This window comes from Rhamphochromis sp. 'chilingali' (genome assembly GCF_963969265.1).
Source record: "Rhamphochromis sp. 'chilingali' genome assembly, chromosome: 7".
In the NCBI taxonomy this organism is placed as follows: Eukaryota; Metazoa; Chordata; class Actinopteri; order Cichliformes; family Cichlidae; genus Rhamphochromis; species Rhamphochromis sp. 'chilingali'.
In genome coordinates, this window is record NC_137934.1 from 10019496 (window position 1) to 10038685 (window position 19190).

General features: G+C 41.0%; 1 long non-coding RNA gene across 1 annotated transcript; it reads left to right on the forward strand.

Moving 5' to 3' along the window:
* Positions 1-14914: 14914 nt before the first annotated feature.
* LOC308399537 lies at positions 14915-16951 on the forward strand. The gene is made up of 3 exons (XR_013972196.1): positions 14915-15380; positions 16015-16395; positions 16592-16951. It is a non-coding gene; the product is annotated as an uncharacterized lncRNA (long non-coding RNA).
* The last annotated feature ends 2239 nt before the right edge of the window (positions 16952-19190 follow it).

The following is a 19190-nucleotide window of genomic DNA, read 5'->3' on the forward strand; positions in this document are numbered from 1 at the left end:
AGAAAAAAACTCCCAACATAGTAGAAATGATTCTTTCAAGACTAATGGTAGTAATGGTGTTACAAGGAGGTATCCTCATGAATATAATGAGCCTTCTAAATAAAAATGTTTGCATCCCTTTACAGATACAAAGTCATCTACTGTTCAATTTTATATACTTATACCACATAGCGCCGTAGTTTTGGGTGTATAAGTGCAATCACACCGACAAATAGAGCTACTGTTTGCTCATTTTGCTATGAGCATGATTCAGAATAGAATTCCAGCACATCGCTTAATGAGTAACCAAATCTAATAGACAGTTTAATAGATAATACTGCAAAGAGTTAATTTTTCCTCTGCTGTAGCCATTAGGTAGGCATTTAATGCGACTCCATTGGAAGGCATGGAGATACTTGACCAGCATTAAGAAAATAGCGCATTTATACCCTCAATACATACTTTTGTCTTTCACATTGCTGTAACACGTTCATGAAGGACACAACCATGGAGGATGATGCGACAATGAAAAGAGGGAAACTCTGATAATATAAACACACAGCAGATATCGATAAAAATGGCAAACGGGTGGAAACACAGCTAACATAATGTCTCAAAAGGAAGTAAAACTAAACACAAGAGACAAAAGATTACCTAAATTAAAAGTAACAAGACACAGAAACACGAGGGAGGCAGAATTACGCAGGAACTCAAAAACTTGTTATGACCCAGAAAATAACCATGAACAGAACTAGATGTAAAACTAAAACCTCAAAATATAAATATATAAGAAACTAACCAGGAAATGCTGGTATAAGTTATATACTCAAAATCAAAACGATTCAAGCAACTACACAACTCAAAACCCTGCAACCAAGACCCAGTGACCAAGACACAGATGCTGTAAATCCAGGGATTAAAAAATGCTTAAGTCGTGATAAATGCAGTCAGACATGGATCAAGATGTAAGAAAGAGCAAAGAAAGGACAGGAGAAAACAGCAAGATAGTATTTTCAAAGGTAAGGATTGCTCAGTTTATAAACTGGAAATTTGGTACTTAGTTAAAGTTATTAATTCTCCTAGATTTGTTCATGAGATATTGTACATTTACAAACAAATAGTACACAGTTTAGTACAGACTGAAATGATTAGTTTACAAAACTGTGGTGAAATTTACAGTCTTGCTTTTCACGTTCCTTTAACACATTGTTTCCTGTCCCGAACATAAATTCCTGTTCTTTCAGCTCTTGTATATACCAATTCATGTACATATACATAAAAGACAAAAAAAGGAAAGTATGGTCAAATGGTGACGGTATAATTGTGTATAATGACGCTTTTCATGGTAGATGTTGGTGCTTATGGTTGGCACATCTTTAAAAGCTCTGTTTCTTGGTTGCCTTGGTCACACCTTTCCATTTTCTCTACACAAGAAATAGCCTATACTTCCTTTTGAGATACATCGCTTTCTAATTCACTGACATTAAAAAAAATTTTGCAATTTGTGTCCATGAACACGAAATATTTGTTCTTTTTCGTCAGGCTGGAGTCGATCACCGACTTGGCTGTAGTCCTTTGAGTATTCTACTTGGTTTTATGGTGATTTGATGTGTTTTCATTTCAGCTAGTGAATTATCAGTCAGTGGGTTTCATCGTGTTTGAAACACTGACAGTTTTATGCGGTGTTTCCACCTGGACTCAAGCGATGGACTGACCAGAGGACCAGCATTGCAATACATGGAGTCATGCAGCTAAATGGCTAAAAACCTGTTTGTAGCAGCCGATTGGTGAAAGTTGGGTGCCTTTCATCAGCCTGCATGCCATTTTGGAAACAATCTTTGCTCACTGGACTTCTCATTGTGACAGCAGCATGCTGAGTTACACAGATTTTTTCCCCAACATCTCACTAAAACCCATCACAACGAGACGTCTCCTCTTAGAGTCCACTTAATGAGAGTGTAGCGTCAGCGTTCTGGCTGCAATTACAGTGCTTAGGACTCTTTAATGATATGTTAATGGCTTGGCTGTATTACCTCTCAGCTGCCCAAACAACATTAAATACCCCGCGGCTGATTAATCCTGCATCCACAAAAACACCCAATTAGAGGGAAAATGTTTGAATAGAGTTTTGCCAACAACTTCAGAGCAAAATGGGGCATGCACAAAAAGAAATTCTACAACAGATTTTCAACAAAAAGTGAATAACTGAAGCTTTAAATTCAATTCCTTCCTGTTTTACATTTAAAACACAACGTTGTTTACTGCATTTCGATAATTCTTTTTTAACATGACTTCAGGAGAGGCGAGGTTACTTTGCTCAAGGGCACAATGCAAAAGCGCACAGCTGTTAGCGCACACTTGTTGTGGTGAGGGTCAAACCTGTGACCTCTCGGTTACATAAGGCTCTGTCGAACCAGCAAGCTGCCTTGCCTACACACTGCTGCTGCTGTTTTTGCATCAAAAAGAAAGAGGCTTTTAAAACATCTAACCCAACTTGCACTAATTAGGTGCATGTTGTATTTTTGTTCTAATTAAAACCATGAAAGGGATCTCAACATAATCATAAGTTATGGCCAAATTAGTAAGATGAAGTGTAGAGAAACTCTAGATATCATCAAAGCAACAACATCCTCCGCTTCTGAAACCAGTCCTCTGAATTAATGCGAGATATTGATTTAAAAACCGCAAACACTTTTCATTCCTCAGCATTACCATTGTGCCAGATACATTTAATCCATGATACATTTCCAACAACTCCCAGCACAACTTCCCTCTTGTCAGCACATGATTGCTGTCGACGTAGACTCTTGCGAGGCAATAGTGATTATTAATGTGCAACATCTGAAGTCAAACTCTTGAGGGGGGAATTAATTTTCCAGGAGTTCCTACAATGAGCTGTGACAAAGTACCTCCAAGTCCACAGAGGGGAGGAGATCCCCAGCCGGCTACAAAACACACACAACACAAGTTTGAGCAGTGTAGGAGGAGGAGAAACAGTAGACAGGTGGTACATTCTGTCTTGTTCTGTTCTTAATAAGAGTTTTGAGTTGCTGACACTAGGGTATGCTACTCCAGTGTATATATAGATATATAGTGTAGTAAAGGGGGAAAATACTCAGCATTAAACACCTCCACATCCTTGGTCCTTGTTGGCATAGATTCCACAAGGCACTTAAACTTCAAGCAGGGTTTTTCCTTTTTTAATAGAGGTAGTGGACGCCTGGGATACAAAACCTTGTTGTGCCTCTTCTGCTATGACCATTCAAAAACATGAGACGTGAAGGTTGTATAATAATTAATGGTGCGTATTTATGGCAAATAGTTCAATATTATATAAGTTTACATCGGATTTATTACAAACTGGCTCAAAGACAGTAACCCCGAGCATCTGGCCCATACAGCGTGTAGTCCACATGTGCAGTTTTCTATTGACAGCATTTGGCTTTGACTGATGGCAGCAACCTGGGGAGAGTCTGGCTGCCTCGACTCAGCCACAGTTCCACCTTATATGGGCCAGATGTCAGGTGTGGTGACATTTGGACATCATCTGGCCCACAAAACATTTGCCAGTACCATAACCAAGCTGTGAGTGCCAAAAGAAGCCAAGATTAAACTAAACGTGTTTGCTCTCTAGAATGAGATTACTTGAAATGAAAGAAAAACTGAAAAATGAACTAACAGTAGCGTGTGAAAGACAGCAATATCAGCAGTGCAAGAAGTGAATAGATGTGGGTCATTTGAGCATAAGGAGCAACCTCAGCTGGCTGACATCCACCACTAGAAGCAAGACAAACAGAATCAAACATTAAAGACAGTAAAATTTTTATATATAATAAAGGTTATAAACAAAATATAATATTGTTGGAAGTCAAAAATGTCCTTCTTAAGCCTCCAGTTCCAACTGAATACAGAGTATACTGATAGCAGCTACATTAATTTACTGGATCACAGGCTCTTCCTAGGTTTTCTGATGTCCAAGCACTGTGTAAGGGCATTTATTTAAAATATTAATATTATAATTAGGTCACTTCTCCAAGACATTTCCACTGAGTGTTACAGTATAAAGTCTGAGACCCTGAGACAGTTGTTTTGCCTATCAGGCAATCTTTCCTAAAATCAGTGGATGAGGTTATGGTTACCCTGAAACAAACAACTTCCATTTTATTTGTCATTTCTACGAATACATATGTAAACAACCACCAACCACCATCCATGCCAGCCAGGAGACATAGTCTCCCAAGCATGTCCAGGTTCTGCCCCGGGGTGTCCAACCAAGTAAGATATGCCTGAAGCACCTCGTTCACGAGGTATCCAAGTCAGTCATAGCTGGCTCTTTTTTAATGATCCTCACAGTTAGCAAAAAAGGCCGGGCGCCGACACTTATCAGCGGAAGCTCTTAAGGTTCCATGTATCTCGTGTAATCACAACATTTATTTTCTTTTTTTCTTTTTTCTTTTTTTTTTGGCCTGTCCCGTTTGGCTCTTTTGCCATCAGAATTGTTGTCTAAAGGCAAAGAAAGATGCCCAACGGATTTCCTTTACCAAACTGACCATCCCAGCCTTGCCGTAATGGTCCATTTGATTCACCTTTTATTGTTTATTTTATTTTCACTTACTGAATACGGGACAGACTTGACTGGGGGAAAGAAGGGGAGAAAGAAAGAGGGAAAGAGAAACAGCTGAGAAGAGGGACGGGGGAGAAGGGCAAAAGACAAAAACCAACAGAACGGGCAGAGAAAAAAAATGCATATATCAATCACCTGGATCACCTGCTGAGAAAGAAAAAAGAAAGCAAGCAGAAGAGAACAAGAGTAATAGAATAAACAACATCACAATGATATGCGGTCTGGAGTGTGGAGCCTTCCTGCTGCTGCGGAGTCGGGGCGGTCTGCCTCCCCCCACCGCAGGGAAAAGGGAAACACCACCTGGGTCTGGGTGCAGTTCCCCCCTCCAGGGGCGGGGGCACCTAGACCCGGTTTGTAGAGTACGCTTGGGGAGTGTGATCATGTGTACAACGTCTCTTTATGTCTGTCTCCACGTTGGTTGAGTGTGGAGTAAGTGCATATGAGAGCATGAGGGTGGGAATGGATGTTTGTATCTGTGTGTGCCTGTATGTCTGTGTCTATATGTCAGGTTGGGTGTCAGGCGCCACCTCTCTGGGGACATCTCAGGCCCTCCAAGGTTTGGAGGCCTATCTCCCCCTACCACCACTTCCCCTGCCAGTGGCGGACCCCCTCAGACATCGGTGCGTTGGTGGTTCTTTGTGTCCGGGGATGGGCGTCCAGGTACACACCGGCTCACTCCTTGGCGGCCGCTTATCGGGGCCTGGAGCCTGGGGCTCGCTCGGGCCACTTCGGAGGTGGGGTGCCCCCGGCCTCTCGGCCTGGGGCTCGGTCACTCAGGCGCAGCTGGCTGCCGGCGGAGCTCACGGGCGCGTCACTGCAACTCCCCCTGGCTTCTGCTCCACGGCTGCTGAGTGAGCCCTCATCTGGGACTCTCCTCAGCTCTTTCCGGGACAGTGGCGCAGCTGCCCCTCTGTTGGTCTTCCTTGGTCTCTTGTGTTCTGGGGGCCTCTGGATGTCTGGAGTTTTGATCTCCTCCACACCTGCTTCACGCCCTGGAGGACGGGGCTGTGGCCCCCCCACACCCTCTAGCAGATTATTACATGAAGGAACCTTTTAAAAAACAAAAAACAAGCGCGTCCATCCTCACAGGTGTACACACGGGTGATCACACCCACAAACTACACCCTTTTTGGCTCCTACCTCAAAGCACACTGTGTTCTGTTGATCTTATGTGCTGCACAATAATGTTTAACATTTAGTATTTACTGTCACAACATTTATTTTCTATCACTATACTAACAGCCTTTGAGCGCAGGTGAGTGTAGGAACATTGATTGACCGGTAAATCAATAGTTTTTCCCTTTTACGCTCAGCTCTCTTTTCACCTCTTCTGTCAAGCACCCAGAGTCGGCACGCCACCCTTTTTCGGGTGAGAATTGTAGCTTCAGACATGGAGGTGCTAATTCACATCCTCACTGCTTCACACTCTGATCCAAACGCCTCAGTGAAAGCTGGAAGTACCACTTAAAGCCAGGAGGGCAGCATCATTGTCAAATAGCAAAGACGTGATCCTGAAAACTCAAGGAAGTCTGAACTCATGTAGCATAATGCATCACCCAATTCCTCAATAAAGAGACAGCATATTCAAAATACACTGTTATAGTACATTTAGCAAAGCTGGCTCCTTTTAAGATCCATTCAGTGTGTTCTGGAGCTTTCCATCATATTACATTATCCATATATACAAATGGATTCTGCCTAGAGACTCATGAATGCAAATGTTAAGCTTTCCTTTTTCTGAAACAGTTAAAACATGTCTAATACCACTTCATCAAAAAATCTGGAGCTCTTTAATTTTCATTTAATTCATGCTCTTTATTGTTGCACTTAGGCTGATTCATCTATGTATGAGGTATAATTTTAATCAGGTTTCTTTCCTGTCCTGTATATTTTCCAATAAAAGATGAAAAGGTTTTTTTCTTTAAGGTTGTAGCAGATCCATCAGTAGCAGCGGTACTACCTGTGGCTAACTTTAGTTGATAAAGGTAACAATTTAAATGCAATCATGCCTCTCCCACACATTGCATTATTACAGCCTGATTATCAATAACTGTGCTAACAATAATCATTTTCTCCATCATGAAAGGCTCTTTCAGAGTGTCAGAGTGCATTTCGCTCTATCTTGTCTGTTTCTTATCACCCCTCATCAGCAGGGGACGAGAACGAGGTCGGAAGTGGGGCTGCTCATCCGAGGTGAGGAGGAGAGCCAAAAGAAGGCAGCATCCTTATCAAAGGCCTGGGTGCTAAGCCTCGGTTAAAAATAGAAACCGAGGGAGATTGGCATCGATTTCTGCAGGCGTTGACGGCCCGATTGACAGCAGCACTGCGGCGTCGGGCTGTTGAGCCATCGAGGGAATCCGCCAGACTGCCTATGATGAGATGAGATGGGAAGATAACTTCTGACAAGCCCTCCACCCGCCACCCATCTCTAATCACTCTGTCTGCACACACACACAAACAGACACACATAGAGAGAAAAAGTAATTACCACATGCATGCACGCACACACACACTCAGGGACATACACACTTGCTGCCCCCTGAGCAAGTAATGGGACTTTGGCTGGCTGAGCATCCACCTGTCCAGTGTCTCCTGCCAAGTCAAAGCTCATGTGCTCGCACACATACAAAATACCTCTGGATGTCCCTGCACAGCCACCAGCTACAGTCCTTCAGGGTTATCTCACTAAATTATCTACCAACAGTAAATACTTCCTAATATCCATGAGTCCTGAAAAGAGATGTCAGTGACCTTTGTTTTACTGCTGTAATTGAACCCCACAAAGTGATTACTGTTATTACACTGTCCGCTTTAGTGCACCTCAATGTTATTCATCTCCCTGCTGTATTAGCAGCAATTCAGTCAAGCAAATGTACTTGGCAGCCTGTTATCCATATTTTTTTCGGTCCAAGGTTATCTTGTTTTAGTAATATTCTTGAAGGCCTAGTTTATCATCCAAGGGTTGATGCCAGCATGCATCTGGATCCAGAAGTCATTTATTTTCTAACATAAAGACAAGAACAAGCTAGTCCTAACACTCAAGCCTACAGTGATCTCCTACAACTCATTTGTCGTTGGCTACACCCAAACAGAAACCCTGATATAAAACGTAATTTTGTAATTTAGGTCTCAGTCACACAGTCAGTAATCCCCTGGCAACCTCTAAATGCTAAGGAAGAATGTGTCTTCCCCAAATGGGTGTTGGAGGTTGCTGGCTGTTGCTGGGTGAAATCATGCTACGCTCCAGATTAAGTCAGCATTTTCAAGTACCAGTCAGAATTTTAATTTGGAAGGCCATGTTAACTTGCTACCCAGAGAACCAGAACAGCCCCACCAACCCTGAATTAACAAGCCATGGTGGCAGCAGTAAAATTGTAAGACTGTTCATCTGTACTGTTACATTTGTGTATTTGTGACTCACTGAATAAGCCATATGCAGAGCACTGACCAAGCTCTGTCCATGAATGTGGTGCAGCGGTGCTTTTAAGAATTATGCTGTATTGATAGCGATACATTAATGGCTCTACCTCACTAAGAACCAAAACTAATTCCTGTTTTTCCAACGTGATTTTTAACTTCTGAGGTGTTTGGAATGCAGCATCAGATTTAAAGGGGGTGCTGCTGCAAAAACCTACTTGTGATTGTTTTGGTTGCAAGCTTGTCTGCAACACTCACTAACAAGCCAGCAATGCAGTGAAAGGTCAGAAAGGGAAACTCAAACTGGAAGTGGAGAATGTTCTCCTTCAAATTAAAAGTTTGAATTATTGCTGAAGCCAACATATTTCAAAAAGGACCGACTTTTACTTTGAAGGTGAACATTCTCTGTTTTCATTTTTGCCTTTCACTCTGTTTACAGACACCTTCCATGCAAATGAGGCAATCTGCTCTCGGAAGGAGGTTTTCAGCAGCCCCATACACCATATACTGCAGGCCTCTTTGTAACCAATTTTACCTAGCAACGGCAAACAACCTCCAGCAATCATTCACAGCTGGTTGAGTTTTCACTTTTCCCTAGCGACCAGTGGTTACCAGGCAGTAGCCAACTGGTTTGCACGTCTGCATGTCTGGGGTTTAAGCTGTTTAATCATTTGGAAAGCATTTATAGAGTCTTTTACTATTGCACTTGTTTTTGAAATCGGGGAAGACTCCCCCTTACGTCCATTAGAAGAAATGCAGGTTTAAAGTACTTCTGCATTGGTTTCATATTGCAAACCTGGAGGCTCTGTCCATCTTTTTTATATAGTCTATACTTTGAACAGAGACAGGGCGGCCTTTTCCACATATACGATCTAAGATAAGCTAACTGGCTTCTTACTCAATCTTCATAATGGTTATACAAAAGTTCACTAAGGATTTTCATCTAATTTATATTCATATCAAAATGACAGACTCTTAAAACCACTTGGCTAAAGAAGAATTACATGTCAGTGTTTTTGCCACAAAAATACAGAAGTCTAATTCTTTTTGAAGAATTAAAAGATCATCTCTAGATCTGTAAAAAGAAATGGATAGGAGGTTCCTCTCTTGACTAATTTTCAAAGACAGGGATAGAGGAGAGGATCTTCTGCTATTACATTTTTGGACCACACACAGACAGCCAAATCCACTGCTCTGATAAAGAAGACCCAACAGCAGCTCTATTAACTAAAGACACTTAGGAAGACCAATGTGTCCACAGAGCTGTTCAAGACCTTTTATCACTGCACTAATGAAAGTGTTCTAACATACAACCATACACTACAGTACAAAGGCTGAAAGGAAAAGTGTCCAGAAAGTCATAAGCAACTTATAAAAAATCATCGGATGTACTCACACTGGAGGACATCTTCAGGACACACTCCACCCGTGAAGTCAGATGCATCCAGAAAGCTGGAACTCACCCCTCTGTGAATGAGTGGATGATTTGTAGACACAATTACTCGCATATTGCCTCTACAAATGAGTGTAAATGCATATTATTTGGCATGATTCCACAAGCATGTGAGGATGTCTAATTGCTATCTGTGTGCATTGTTAGCAAGTCTGAGTGTGTGAAATGTGATTTTTAACTGTACACAGCTAATTTTGTTGTGCTTTCTCTAGCTGCAGTGACTCTAAAAGCGTCTTATTTCGATCCTGGAAATATAGCCTGTTATTTTTCTTTCACTCTTATAGACGTGAACAACAAAATATCCTAAATATAGAAGTTCACAGATATTGTCCAAACAAATGTCAACTCCTAAAGCCAAATCTTTGTGACCAGGCTTGAAAGGAGAGTATAGTCATCGAAGCAAAATAAATAATTCTAATCAAACACAAAGAAATCAGAACACACACAATATCTTAAAACAGCTCTGATGCTTGAGTCCAAAGAGAATCTGGTCACTATATATTTGAGCACTAGGATATACAGGGTAGGCCGCAAGCATAATAATGTCTGTGACCTACCATACAGACATAATGAACACAGGTGATGCTGGAAACCTGTGGGATTTTTTTTTTAATCTTAGAGGTACAACTAAAACTGCTCTTCCAATTATAAGTAAAACAGAAATTGGGCTTGAGCCTGCAGAACATCTGCATAATGAATTAATGTTCAAATCCACTCAAAAATGTGTGACGTTACTTCTCGTGGCTGAGTAACTCTGCAAAAGAAAACATTGGTTCACCTTGTTTTCAAATCCAGCTCACCCAAAACCGGAGCATTTACCTGTAAGCACCATTTTTCTCAACTAAATTTGGACCGATACTGCTTAAGTGGACAACTTGGGAAACTAAAATCCAAACTACAAAGTGGTGGGAATGGGGCTATTTCAGTGAAGTATTTAAGAATTCAAAATTTTCATTTGATAATATTTCCATATTCATAGATTTTGGATTTTTCGCAGATGTCATTTCAAAGACTTCTCAGCAGGAAATTCAGCTTATTTATGGAAAAATTCAGCAAGGGTTTCTATGATTTTAATCATGGCCCGGGGGAAGGTTTTTAGATCATATGCAAGCAACATTAACAAAAAAATAGTATAATACTCAACAAACCTTTGAGTTTTAAACATATATAAGTTTCTAACTGTGCGTTTTTTTAACAAACAACTGAACAAAAGGCAAGAAAAACAAATTTACAGTGCCCTGAAGATGAGTCTGAGACTTTCGTCACACATGATTCTCTGATGCAGACACTCGGCAGCCCTTCCTTTCTCTGTTGATGGTGAAATTATCCAATAAAGCCAAAATAATCATGATCAAAAGCTGAAAGTTTGACTTCTTCTCATAATTAGGTGATTTGCAGCAATCTGCCACACAGACTCAATCTGTCAGCATGATCTTCCTCCTGTTAAAACTGCCTGGGAGACAATTACTCTGAGCTCCTCCTAATTAAAAACTCATTGAAATTTATGAGGGCCTGTTAAAAATGATTGAGTTCTGTTTCCTGGGAGGAATGCCATTAGGGAAGTGAATTTCTTACAGGCCCCTTTATCTGTGTTTTGTCCGCATTTAGTTGTGATATAAAAAGGTATGTGTCTCCCTCTGGTGGTAAAAGCTGTACACGTGCACATGAGATTGTAGTGGAAGATACAGTAATAACGACGACTGCTTGGCTTCACGTCCAATCGTTGTTTTTGGATAGAAGCAGGGATGAAAATTGATGAATGAATAAACTGTTTGTAATGGAGCATCATATAGAAAAATAGAGCCTACATTTTAATTCAGTTGAATATGAATATGAATATGCCCCTATTTGTGAGGTTTATCTTAAAAACACTGGAAAGAGTAATTTAATTTGCTGACCACTCACTTGTAATTTGCCCAAAATAAGATTATTCATTCTGTAAACTGGAAAGGACAAAAAGTAAATGACAACAAAAAAATATGATTAGAAGTATGGATCAAACAGAGAAGATAGGTTACCTGTGGATATTTGATATTAACTCAGTCCAGCAAGACTCATGTTGATCATTTCAAACTTAAATTTCCAGATCTGTTGTATAGAAAGTACAAAGATTCAAAGGCTCAGCTTTATCTATTGTATTGCATTTCAATACATGGACATATTTCAGTGTTCAGTATCATACTGACATCACACTATCTGCAACATGGATCCAAAACTCACTTTAAATTTCATTTAGTCCAATTTCACCAGTTTAGCTTCACATTGACTCAAGAGTTGGGAGTTTGCCTTGTAATCGGAAGGCTGCTGGTTCGACCCCCACTTCACCCGTTGCTTACTGGTGGTGGTCAGAGGGCCAGGTGGTGCCAGTGTTCGGCAGCCTCGCCTCTGTCAGGGTGGCTGTGGCTACCATGTAGCTTGCCATAACCAGTATGTGAATGGGTGGATGACTGGATGTGTAAAGCGCTTTGGGGTCCTTAGGGACTAGTAAAGCGCTATACAAATACAGGCCATTTACCATTTGATCAGTGACCGAAAGCTTCATAAAGACTGGTGTTATTTAAAGAGGGATTACTAGTGTGACGTTTCAGTGCAGGGGACCTGGCTGATGACCTGCACATTCAATAATACCAGTCATTTCAGTTCGGTAACACCGCCTCTGTGTGTGTGTGTGTGTGTGTGTGTGTGTGTGTGTGTGTGTGTGTGTGTGTGTGTGTGTGTGTGTGTGTGTGTGTGTGTGTGTGTGTGTGTTCAGTTGGTGGTTCTAAGTAGGCCATAAGTGTGGGTTTGAGTGTGTAGTTGTCTGCATTATCCTCATAACTGACTGGCAATATGCCCAGTGTGTAAGCTGCTTTACCAGCTAGCATAAACTCCGGTCGCTTGCTTACCTGCCTGCGAAATTAAAAAAGAAACAATACCACATTTTTATTACCACTTTCCTCAATATAAGATGCCTTACAAACAAACCATCGTCTTGAGCTGCCCAGGGGAAAATGGAAATATAAGAAGCCTCCAGTATCCAGTCAGCTTTGATAATTTGGATGACTTGGCACTTTAAATTGCATCAGCTTCTTCTCTGGTAGAGGAAGTCAGAGGTGACAGCCCACAGTCCCACACCTGAGTTTGATGGTGCAGATTCATCTTGTCTGCTGTCAGTCTTTACTTTTATATTTCCAGTTGTAATAATGCATAAACTGCAAAACCTAGCTAAACCTCAGCAGTGGTACTGAAAAGTTTGGATACCAAACCCCAAAACATAAATGCCAGACACAAAAAACCTAATTTATCAGTGATTACGAATAGTTGTTTGCTTTCAAACTGTTGTTTGCTTTTCGCTGTGGGCAGACCTCAGTATGGGTGGGTGACTATGGTCAGTAACGTGTGAGTGCCGCAGGGGACTGTGCTTTCTCTGTTCCTGCTCACCCTGTACAAATCAGACTTCATATACAACTCGGAGTGCTGTCACAAGCAGAAGGTCACTGACACTACTGCAGTCGTGGGCTGTATCAGGAGTGGACAGGACGAGGAGTACAGAAAACTGATCGCAGGCTTTGTTGAATGGTGTGAATCCAGACAATTCCATCTTAACAGCAGCAAAACCAAGGAGTTAATGGTGGACTTTAGGGTCTCCGGGTGGAGCCTGGGGGCGGAAGCATAAAGAAGTGTTTCACATCTGGAAAAATGCAGAGGAAGGCAAGCTTTGTTGTTGGTATGGAGCTGGATAGACTGACAATTGTGGCAGCGTGATGGGTGCTAAGCAGACTCCTGTCAATCCACTACACTCACTCCACAGCATCATCTCCAGACAGAGGAGCAGCTTCAGAGAAACGCTGATGTCATTTTCCTGCTCCAGACTGAGGAGATTGTTCATTCCCAAAGACACATGATTTTTTAACTCCATCTGGGAGGAAGGGAACATTAATGTCAGTATTCCCTACTGTTCCAGGGTAAAGAAAGGGTGTCAAACTCATTTTACATCGACAGCCACATACAGCCTACTTTGATCTCAAGCGTAAAGCAGTTATATATTTATCTATTTGTCTACATGATAAAGAAAAAGCTGCTGTGACAAAGAAACAAATTTGTCAGCACGACTCTTTGGACTTTTGTGTTTTTCACAAAGTTACAGAGGTTTTATTAGTGTTTTGCAATTTGGCAGAATTTGTGAATGTTGACATTTCTTCAGTGTTGAATAGCAGGAATTGGGTTTTCTTGTCAGAGGTCATTTCTGGGGGGTTGGGGAGGACTGTGAGACTCATTTAGACACTCAGACACTGAGCCATGGTATTTCATGGATGTTTTGCTGTCTTTCCAGTAGCACACTGTAAAAATGCTGGTAAACAAAGCATAAACAGAGTATATTGATACTAATAGCATTTTGCAGGATTCATATCATTCTAAACATGGCTGAAAATGATAACTGCCACTACATTAATGTGATGGACTACAAATCTATTCTCCACTCTTGAAATTATCGTACATGATGTTCTGTGCTGAGACTACATAACAAAAGGAGGATTTGTATTTTAAGTTTAAAAACATAATAAAACAACTCTATTACTAGTTTCCTTTGTCTATGATTTTTCAGTGTTTATACTGAATAATGCTACTTTAAGTGCATGATGATTTGGAGGACTGCCTCTATGTGGTTAACTGAAGACTGAGACTGAAATGATGTGCTTTGCCACAAATAGTTCTTTAACTTCTTGATGCTCAGTCATCCAGGTAAGTAAATCCCCAACTTTTGGGGAGTTCTTGGACTTCTTTAATGACTGAGCCTTTGCCTTGGGTTTGGCAACAAAAGGCTCCACCCTAAAACGGGTGTATTGAAATCTCTGATTATTCACACTGAATTATTCTTAGACAGAAGGTATTCAATAGTCCAATGGAATAGAGGTTTGCAAATTTGAAAAGGGATGATTCCATTTGCAGACAGCACATTTGATTAATATTAAATACAACTACTACATGCATGACATTATGACTGGGGGCTGAGCCCCCCCAAAGTTTGAAACCTAGAATCGCCCCTGAATTAAGACAAAAGTATTATTATTTATTTATTGTATTTATTATGCTTGTAATAATACAAGAATTCTTGTATTCTCTCGTATTTCTGCTGTACAGCACTTTGGTCGGCCATGTGTTGTTTTTTAAAGTGCTATGTAAATAAATTATGGTATGTATATGTACAAATACACAAACATATAGGGGAAAGAGAAAAATGCCGTAAAATTAAAAAAAAAAGAAGAAGAAGAAGAAGAAGAATAAATAATTAAGTAACCCAACAAACAATGAGAGAACGACGGTAACAATGAAGAAAGACATTAAAAACGTTAATAAAATTTTAATACTTACCTGTCGTCCTCCCCTACAGTCGCTCGACTTGGATGACGCTATGCCCAGGTCGAACGCTGATTGGTAAAAGACGCCGCGTTAAACCGGAAAAGAAACCTACTGCCAGAGTTCATCCCAAAGAGGAAAAATCTCGACGAACGAGTGATAACAAATTCCCAAACGGGACCATCACACAATGGCTTTGACAAGTAGTTGGCTGAGCAGGTTGCCCTTTATCCCAACCTGTACGATCATGAGTTTTACAAGAACAAACGGATTAACGCTTGTTATCGTGGCGAGAAATCGCAAACAAGCTTGTGGAACCGTTTTATCCGAGCCAGGAAAAAGGCGGAATGCGGTTCCTCGAACACATCACTGTTGTTAGAGTCGCTGTCATGGCTGGTGGGCTTTGTTTTTAAGTGCGACAAACAAAGCACTGTACTGTATTACAAGCGATGTACGAATGGTTCTAATTTGCTATGGTGCAAAAGAAATACTCATTTTCTTTGCTTTTCTGACTTTACTACTGGAACGCGCTCACCTTGAGCAATGACACTCCCACCTCGGACATTCGAGGTAAATTGAACGCAGCTTTACTTACGTTTTTAATAATATTATTAAAGGACTTAGGTTTACATAAAAAAAAACACAAAGAAAAAACAAAAACGGGCTTTTGTCGTGTTTCTCACCTCCGTCGTCTTGTATTTAAAGAAGAAGGAGCGCGTGTGACTGGCAACTGCACGTGCACAGCGACTTCTGACAGCGACCCACCCACTAATGTGAAACGTGTAATTTATACAGCCATTGTTGTGTATTTGCGAAAAATAAAAATTCTGTTATCATTTTTAACTCACAGAAATAAGCATTGTGTTGCAAGTGATTGCACTACTTTGCCTAATAGACCTCTTTGGAATAATAAATATTCTTTCCAAAATAAAATCATTGTTTCTAGGAACCTGGACAGAAAAAGGAATTTGGTCATTTGTGCCCAAAGCTAAAGAAATGACCTTTTAAAATTCAATGTATGGTTCAACTGAAAAAATGATTCCTGTGGATCCTGTGAAGAAGATGTGCGCTAGCAAAAAAGGCAGTCGGGGAATGGAGTGGTTGTGTCAAAATGGCACACAGCTCCTGAGTGCATGTGATGTCATGTGAGAAACCTTTAGGTTGTTTGTTTAATGTCTTTTTCTTTCTTTTGTCTTCATTATAGGCAGAAATTCAGAGGATGTCTTTAACCCAACCTGCAAAAATTCAAATAGACGTTATGAGATTGTGTGAAGAGGTGCAACGTTGCCCGTGTCTTTACGATGGGTCCTTAACACATAATAGAGACGTGGAAAAGGACAGCAATTTGTGGAGGGAAATTGCAAAGAATTTGGGAGTGAGTGAAAGTGTTTGTTGGATAAAGTGGAAATCTTTAAGAGACAAATTCGTGAAGATGAGGAAGAGGCTGCAGCTGAAGAGAAGAAACTGTGCAACCTTGCTTCTGCTCCCCATATATATTCCTTGATGGGCTGGCTCTCCGACTTTGTGAGCCACTGGGAGTTAAATGCCAAGTCTGCAGAAGAGGCAATGTCAATTATCTTTGAAGGTACCGTATTAGTACCAAAGCGTTGAGCAATATGCAAACACACATACACCCTTCCACTGAGACCCTTATTGATGAGGATGCTGAACAAGCATTCAATGAATAGCTGACCTGAAAAGATCGGTGGTTTAAGAACATTTTCTTTTACATCTGATGTGCAAATGTACATGAAATTATAACAAGCTCTTATTTGTTGCAGGAAGAGGAAGGCAGCAATACAGTCACCCTGCTCCAGAAAACTGTTGATCTCAGCGATTCACCGCACTGCTCAACAGCATTGCCTACAGAGGGGTTGCCATCTCCACTCAATCCCTCCTTCTCAGCATCAACAACTGTCGTGAAAAAATCCTCATCCACAGCCACTGAGGATTTTATTCAAAACGATCTCCAGGAGATTAAGAAGATTATTAAGAAGGCCAAAGGTCCAAGGGGTGCATTTGTTTGAACTGTAGTATTAATGAGCTTCAACATTGCTGGTTCTGCTCATGTAATTTGATAAATAAGGATATAAATATATATTTTGTATTGTTATTATTTCATGAATTTATCTTACCATTTCTGTCTCGGCTGAATTCTCCCTCGAGGCCTGTGTGCAATGAACAAGGGCAACTCTGATGTAGCTTTTGACACACAGACTGTGCTGACAGTAACAACTGCAGTGTCCATAAACATTTAAAAGCGTGGTCACAATTGAGCTCTTGCACCATAAGTGGAACATGTTTGTATAGCTGCGTCTGTGTGGTTTAACATGTGGGAAGAAGCTTCTACAAATCTGTGCCACTACATGGTGAAATTTTTGTGGCATATCAATACAGCCATCGTATTGTGTTAATTTGCAATATTGTATCAATACAGGGACACCAGATATCAATATTTCATTAAATAAATTAGAATACTGTGGAAATACAGTGAAAAGAGCACAAGTGCACCAATATCCTAGGATAGCGTTAGCCGAGCAAACTTGGATTAAATCGTCGGAACTGAAAAATCACCCAATACTGAGTCGCCGATTTCATTCCATTTAACTGCTGATGTCAAGAATTTATGACAGTGTTGGTTATGTTTGGCTCTTGACGGAGGCGTCGCACTTTCTCCCTCTCCCTTATCTTTCCTGCTTGGCATCTCATGTCTTTTGTATAGTCTCGCTTATTCTCTAACCCTTCTGATTCTGATTCTAAGAGAGTCTCCCAGACTTGTTCTCTAAAAACCTAAAGAAGAATTATGAATTTGATCAACTGGCCCCTTAATGCAACTGACACCCTCCTGGGCTTGGGAGAGCCTGATTGTCCCTCAGAGACGTTTGCTGCTGGATACTCGATGGTCAGTGGCGACACTCTCGATGGAGGACATTGAACGACATCTACCAATTCGGAACCACGATAACAGAGTTCTGGCTGATTGGAGCTTGGACCTGGCTTATCAAAGAACAAGAAGCGGCTACAGCTGTTCAAAATCCCACAAGGCTGGCCAACATGATAGGCGATGGGCAGGGCTGTGAGTACTCAGACTGTGTTTTTGAACGCAACATGGATAAGATCATGGAGAAGCTCGTGGCTCTGCTATATGGATAACATCTTGAAGAAGAACAACAGGAATTGAGAGACCTGGTGACCAGTGACGGACATTAGACCAAGAGTAAAATTGGATGCAGTTTGTTCGCACTAACCAAAACAGCTACCATCTTCATCTCATGCGGCCCTCTGGCGCCAGCTGGATGCTCAAGGCAAAAGCTGATGGGAATAACAATTCTCCCTTAGATAAGAAGACTGTGTTGTGACTTTCTCCCTCCTCATTCAAGGCCACGCGCGTCGACCGAAGACTGTTGACTTTTGCCAACACAAATATGCATGTACACTGACACAGACCTACACCCTGTTGGAGCTCAGTCTGGGGGGGGGGAGTAATTATTTTCTCCTCGTCTTTCCTCATGTTGTGCATTTTCCATTGTTATACTTCTCTGACCTGTCTTCCCCATGTGATGTAGTAATGTATGTATGTATGGTCGGAAGGGTAAGATGGCGCTGGCAAAGGTCAGCAGCCTAACCCAACAAATTTCCCACGTGTGGGACTAATAAAGGTTATCTTATCTTATCATTTTACAGCGTAATGATTAAAGTAAGAAAACATTATCTTATTGGATAAAATGCATATTGACGAAGTTTTGAGGGCATAATTTGCAGTTGGAAAAAAAGGTGATAAATCGCAGTATTCATTATTGCAGAACTCTCAGTATAGTGCTGTAAGGTGATAATGTGGTGTTTGTCAGATTTCCGTCTTCCCCTGTCCTCCCTGAACCTCTTGGTTCCGCCTTTCAGGCTGATGTCAGAGTGTATGTGGCAGGTTGCTCAGGAGAGAAAAGTAGGGGAGTATGAAAACTGTCCAAATTCATCTCACTGGTGTCAGAGATGATCCCAGACCTCCTGGGCTACAAACGTAAGACTCAGCTGATCCTTGGACTGAGGGCCCAGGTGAGTGACTGTGGTTATCAGAACTCATTGTGTGCATCTGTGGCTTTTCTTTTTATATCTTAAAAAAGTACTATTACATTTTTGAGGAGCATCTATAATTGTTTTGGGTACATTTTACAGCATTTGGTCAGAATGAAGAAGGACCAAACCAAATAAATGCATTTAATTCATTTATTTAGCCTTGAAAAGTTCTAAATTAATCCTTCAAGGCAAACCTACAGCAGCTTGTTGGTAACTTCAGGAAGCGCAATTAGTTAATCACTTTAAGCCAGTGTGTATTTAATTTTGACTATAGTTCAGCTGCAGGCCGGTGAGTCACCAGTATTGGGT